Source organism: Morone saxatilis, unplaced genomic scaffold, assembly GCF_004916995.1.
Source record: "Morone saxatilis isolate NCDOM2014 unplaced genomic scaffold, NCSU_SB_2.0 Contig2, whole genome shotgun sequence".
Lineage (NCBI taxonomy): Eukaryota > Metazoa > Chordata > Actinopteri > Moronidae > Morone > Morone saxatilis.
In genome coordinates, this window is record NW_023339762.1 from 21,883,553 (window position 1) to 21,890,099 (window position 6,547).

The 6,547-nt window shown below is 42.0% G+C and overlaps 1 protein-coding gene across 1 annotated transcript in view; it reads left to right on the forward strand.

The window, feature by feature from the left end:
* Nucleotides 1-6,547, forward strand: part of mrpl23 (mitochondrial ribosomal protein L23) — a 31,896-nt gene that overhangs the window by 16,988 nt on the left and 8,361 nt on the right. The window lies entirely within an intron of this gene.

The following is a 6,547-nucleotide window of genomic DNA, read 5'->3' on the forward strand; positions in this document are numbered from 1 at the left end:
TGTGTGTGTGTGTGTTGCTAGTGGTGGTGGGGTGACAAAAACAGCAGTACAAAATGAAAAATCTTGAGTCTATCAGACTGCTTTTAGGTCTGGCTGCACATCAATGGGACTGGTGTGTATAGAGTCAGACGGCTTTCATGCACCGCTAGGACTAGCTGAGTCTAAAAGGGCTAACTCTTGTCGCTACGCTCGGGGTAACACTTGTTTCAGATTTTCGCAGTCAACTTATACTGTTCCATCTATTTGATGCTGTAAAGGGCTGATGTTGGAAAATCCAATTCTGCATTGCACTTCTTGACCTCTGTTGTAGACATTACTTCATGTACAGTAGGTGTAATTAGATTTCTTGTCTGGTTCACATTTTCCTCACGTTTTTATGAATACTTGCAAGTCACATCACCTTTATTATCAGGAAAACCTGTAGTATTTGTTCAGCAAATCCTCATTTAAAGTTGACTTGAATTTTCCTGGTAGACATGGCTTTTTTGAATCCGATCTTGTTCATAATACATGTCAGACCCTGTGGTTTACCCTCATTAAATTCTCTTGGCCCATCTCACAGCTAAAGTGCACCTTGCCACCATTTCCAGTTAAACCTTGCTTGCATTTGAAACCTTCGTAAACCCAAGTTGGTACTTTTCATAAAAGAAAAAGCGCTCCACTCCTGAAATTATAGTCAGTTTTGAATGTTTTCAGTCATTGTTCGGCACCATTATTGTCAGTCAAACATTTACGATAAAGTACGCTTTGCCTGGCATGTAAATGAAAAGGCTGTGGTGGGTTTTGGTCAGAGGAGGAGTTATTTTCTCTCTTTGGAGTGGCAGCTAGTTTGCAAGCCAGCTTTGCTGGCTGGTGCCAGCAGCAGCACTTCAGTGGGCTGAGTCCTTAGAGTGCACATTGAAAGCTCCCGGAGGGTGACGCTGTGAATATATGAATGGGATGCCTGACCAGTTTCAGCATTTCTGAATGATCCAGTTGAGTGCCACATTGTGCTGTAAATGTCAAATGCATGCTATAAAAGAAACGATGTCCAATCAGCAGATTGTCTAAGGCTGGTCAGATTGTTCATCTGACAACATGCTGTATTTTAACATTGCTTACAGAAATTTGAAAAATAACTTTCATTTTATTTATTATTTAATCTGCACTGTACCTCCATTGTATTTTAAGGGGAACAGTTTGGAAATTACTTGTCAAATTACATTTGAAACATATTCTTAACTTTATTTTCCAATTTTGTTTTACAAGCTGGTAAGTGAAGGTTCTCCATCATTTTATTGAAATACCATGTATCCATGTAAGAAGGAATCTCAGACATTTTCTTGGAGTTGTTTTCAGAGGAGGTCAGAAGGGAGGAGCAGCAGGTTGTGTTCTTTGGGTGTTGAGCACCGCATGGCACGTCCAGGCACCTGTGGGCTGCTTGACGCCATTTAGTATAAAAATCCACACTAGTTAACTGTTGTTTGACAGCGTGTATACACCTAATAAAATGAAACAGAGATTAGAAGTCCATGCGCATCAACATTTATCTGGGCTCGCTGGGAGTCCGTAAGCATCATCGTAACTTCTTTTAGCGTGGTGTGGTTGCACAAATCTCACACAAGCTCCATTAAACAGAGTTTATCTGTAGACAAAAGCTCACTTTATACAGTCAGAGCAGAGTCTGTGTAAGGGCAAAAGTAGTGAAAGTAGATGATGAGTGAAAACTTTGCAGCAGAAGGGAGAGCAGGCACACAGATGGTCTAAGGTGTTGTCACGATGCCGACCTTTATTTGTCATGAAGTGAGCAGCTAGATTTGTTTACACATAAACCAATGCTGTCACTATTTTGATAGTAGTCACGATCTAGTAGAGTACAGCCTAGACTCATTTACAGATATCGTAAATGCCTTTTTTTAATAATTTGGAAAATTGGAACTGAGCTACAATGCTGTACCAGTTACCACCAACACCGTTGCGTGGCAATAATAGTAATAAAGTATCTATTTCCATAACATTAAAATATTACACAATTTTAGTGTTGTTGGAAGCATTTTTTGCCTGAAAGTCACATCAATGTATTCTCTAATACTTTTTTTCTGGAAAATGGTAATTTTGTCTTTTGTTTAGCACTTTTCTTTGTTTTATTCTTGTAGGGACACTTGCATGCATTAAAAGCAAAGCTCTTTCACACACGCCACTAGCAGCTCTTTTTTTATTGTTTGTGTGTCTGGTGGCCAAGTTTTCTTAAAAGTAGTAAATAAGGTGTCAAGGTTTCTCTCCAGGGTCTTGGTCACTGACAGCAATGCAGAAAACCAGTTGCACCAGTCAGATTACTCGGTGCCCCAAAGCAATGTCCCAACCCGACAACCACAGAACAAAACAAGATATGGGGTTGGACCAACAGTTGTAGAATAAGTGGTAGCTTCATTCAAATTGCTCATTTCCCGTGTTTCTTTCTGTCGCTTTCTCCACCCCCGCTCGATCCACGGGGAAGACATCGCTAACAGTGGAAGAGAACGGTGACTGAAAGAGAGAGATAGACGGAGGGAGAGAGAGAGAGAGACAAACAAACAAAGGGACTGAGTGGCAAACATGGAGGAGTTGTGACACAGCTGAAAAGGAGGGAGAGAGAAAGAAACAGCTGTATTGAGAGTGATTATGAGAGGGAAGCTGTGGCCAAGTCTGGCTCTACTCTCTGTTTGACTGACACTAGATGGCAACGTTTTGCTGCACAGCTTCTCTCACTTGCCTTCCTTCATCTCCTATCTGTTATTGACTCCTTGTTTCTTAACAATAGACCCACTAGGGTTGTGTGGATTTATGTGAGTGTGTGTATCTGGCTAGGCTGAGGTGGGGGTTGCAGAGAAGGGTACAGGATGGGGTCTGCAAACCCCTGTGATCCCCCCCCCTTGTTCCTGTTCTCCGCTCTGAGCCTCGGCTCTCTGGAGCTGGAGGTGCTGAATCAGGCAGTTGGGCCGAGGGGGAAATCTTGCTTATCTGTGTGGAATTTTATTATTTTCAACTATTTGGATCATGATGGCTCCCGCTCTCCTTCCCTCCCTCTTCCTCCTTTCCACCTTGTCACGCAAACACAGGCTTTCCTCACACAGCCTTGTCTGTCTGTCTGCCGGTCTGCTTCCTTCCCTTCCCTGTGCTGCCTCACCCTTGCTTATCACGCCAATTAACATTTTTAACTTCTGCCACTTTTCCCCCAGTGCTCTCTTTTCCTCTGTCTGTCTCATTTTTCCTTTTCACATAGGGCTGGATAATTCATCAAATGAAGATTACCATGTTAATTCATACCACTAGTTATTCTTACATGACAGTGTAATCCTGTATGCTAGGCTGCTTTCCAGTTGCATAGAATACCGTAAATACAGTAAATCTCAGTATAATTCAAAGCAAGCACACCAGTGAAAATAAGTTGAAAATAAGTGGAAAATATGTGAACTAAATTTAAACTCTTCCCAGCAAAAGCCTCCCCTTATGTTCTTACTTGTGGGTATGTTTAGTTAAAAACAATTATGATGTACAAATAGCCAGGGTTATTTTCAAATAACTTTGTCTTGTTAATTTTGACAAACCACTCTGGACATCAGTAATATTATATAATATAAATAAAATGCACAAACACAAGTAGATGATGAGTCACAGGAAGCACATCGCACTGTTAGAAGATGCTCACACAGTGTGCCCTTAGGTGTGGTGTTTCATTAATGTAAAGTAACAGTTGAACCAACAGCTAAATATGACTATGTCTCTAATGGCTCGAAAGACGGTGATGACGATAAAAAGCACGTACTGCGCACTGAAAGCACGGTTGTGATCCGCAGTGAAACACCACAGATTTATACAATCACAAGTCCAATTTGATGGAGGTATCAAGGCCAGAAAATCTCTCGCTCTCTAACTGCACAAACATCTTGAGAGTCTTATTCGACCCCTCACTATGACATCATCATGCCTAGTGTGTACTTACAGCCACGCTGATATTACAGAGGCAACATTTTTATCAAATGTTTTTACAGAGAATTGGGAGAGGAAATTGTAGTATCAGTTCAAAGTGAGAAAGTCATGATTCTCCTTTTATCCTGAGTCATGCGGCTTACTTTCACTTAAATGTATCTGTCAGCACTCTAGGCGTATAAATCTCTGGATGGAAGGAATAGGCAGATACACTAATTAGTGTGTGTACATACTGTATATGTGTGTGTGCAAACATCTGCAAGTACCCTGGTTCCTGGCAATCAAGCTTCACCCCCCCCCCCTTCCTATGTGTCTCCTGATTTGGAAAATTCACTCCTAAGTAAAATTGTGTGTGTGTGCAAGTGTATGTGTGTACGTGTAGGTTTCATAAGAGCTTAGTGGAGAGAGAACATGAATTATAGAGAACCGAGCAGGGTCTTAACCATCCGGTTTGGAATCTCACACGCAACCCTTTTTTTTTTTTTTTTAAAGAGTGTTGTTCAGTTGTTTCTTTCTCACACATTTGACTCTTTATGCCCTATGCAGTTCAGATGATAGGAGCTTTAATGACACAACACTGCTGTAGATGTATTGCCACAGCTCATTTTTACTGGTGATTTTTATGAAGAGAAACAAGAGCGAGATAAGCAAATCTACAGAAGATCGAATGTACAACAAATGAAAAGCACAGTTCAGCTGGATGAATACACAAATCTGGAGATGTCATTCTCTCTTTCTTTCTGTCTCTACATCTCTTTCTCCATCTTCCCTTTTGTCGTTTTCAATTGATTCTTACTTTATCTCTCTCTGCAGCATCTTACCTCATCACCCTCATTTCCTCTCACATTTCCTCCAGGTTCCCTTTATTTAGACAGCCATGGCAACACACACACACACACACACACACACACACACACGCATACCAACGTGCACACACACATGCACGAGTGCACATGCTCGTAACCTTTCTTGATTACCCCTGACCTCCTGACCTGTAATGACACAGCTGCCACTTTGATCAGCCAATCAGCATGCGGCGCCACCCAGGTTCTCAGTGGGGCTGCCACTGGCCTGATAAAGCCCTGTGATAGGCCCCTGCTGATGCATTTCCTGTTTTGGTATGCTTCTTCATTTTTTATTTTCCCCACCAGCTGGTCCCCGCATTCCTCCGAGTCGGGGAGGGGGCAGGGGCATTGCCTGGATGTTTATGTTGCATGTGCATCTAGGGGTGAGTGTGTGTGTGTGTTTTTGTGCAAGGGTCTGTTTGTTTGTGTGTGTGTGTGTGTGTTTGGGTTAGCAAAAAAAGTAGATAGTTGGGTCTGGGGGCTGAGAGGGGGGGGGGGAGGTGGGGTGGGGGGGTGCTTGAATTGGGGGGGGGTGCTGACAATTGAGGGGGGTTGTTTACCAATGCATTGAAAGAGAGAGAAATGGAACGGGCGAATGGGGGGAAATGGGGGGGGTTGGGGGGGTGAATGACATAGATGGAGAGGATAATGATAGTGAACAGCTGTTTGTGTGTGTAATGGGGGGTGGATGGCTGAGATAGGCAAGGTTTAGGTGTGATTTGGCTTTAAGGTACAGAGATTGGGTGGGCGAGCGAAGGCGTTATGATTCACTGTTTGTTCGTCATTATTGCTAATATGGACAGATTTTTGTTGTGTTATTGTTGTCGTTGCTATCCTCCGAGTGTCCAGTTCAAGACCAGATGGATGTAAACGTCTTTGTGGGTGGCTGGATGTGTATTTAGATGGTGATGATCTTTTCCTGAGAGCTCTGTTACCAGGGTCCAATGTCTCCAGTAGCAGGCTGGGAGCAGACATGCCCAGACATGAAAACTATCTCACACACACACACACACCACACAACACACACCACAACACAACACACACACACTCTCTCTCTCTCACACCCTCTTATTTGTCTCTGGGCAGAAGTATTTCCGTATGTATCACTGGACGTCCTGCACTAGTATGCACTGGAGGGTCCCTGCGTTAGATCTTAAGGTATTTTCAGTTGACACCAGAGCTGCTGTTCCCCCACCTGCCTGACTCCTGCTTTTTGTCCCACAAAGCACGTACACACTAGGACTGGGGATACCACAAAATTATGTGATTTGAGTCCCTCACCACCTTAATGCATCTGAAGTTAAGTATTTTTTTCTTACTGTATGACCACAATAACAATAGCATAATTGTTAATATCTATCATAAAAATGTCAGATGAATTTTCTTTCATGCCAAGGATTAAACTGACTGCCAACACCAAATCTGATATAAACTTGTTACTCTGATGAGGTACTGGCTAATACCTAAAGCTTTAAAGCTATAAACCACATATCTTAAAAAAAAAGCTAAAAGTGGACACGAGTTCATACGGTATCATTATTTTAGAATTGAGCTAATTTTAAGTATATAGTTTTATATTATTACAGAAACCGTATTTAAAGTTATATTCTTAAAGATCTTTGTAAAATCAAACTCTGATTTTAATGATAATTATGGTCAATTATGGTTCTTTTCTGCCCTACCCTTAATGTTTTTACATGCAGTGATTATCGCTCCAGATAGCTTTTTTTAATGTTAGTGGCGGAGTCTGCCAT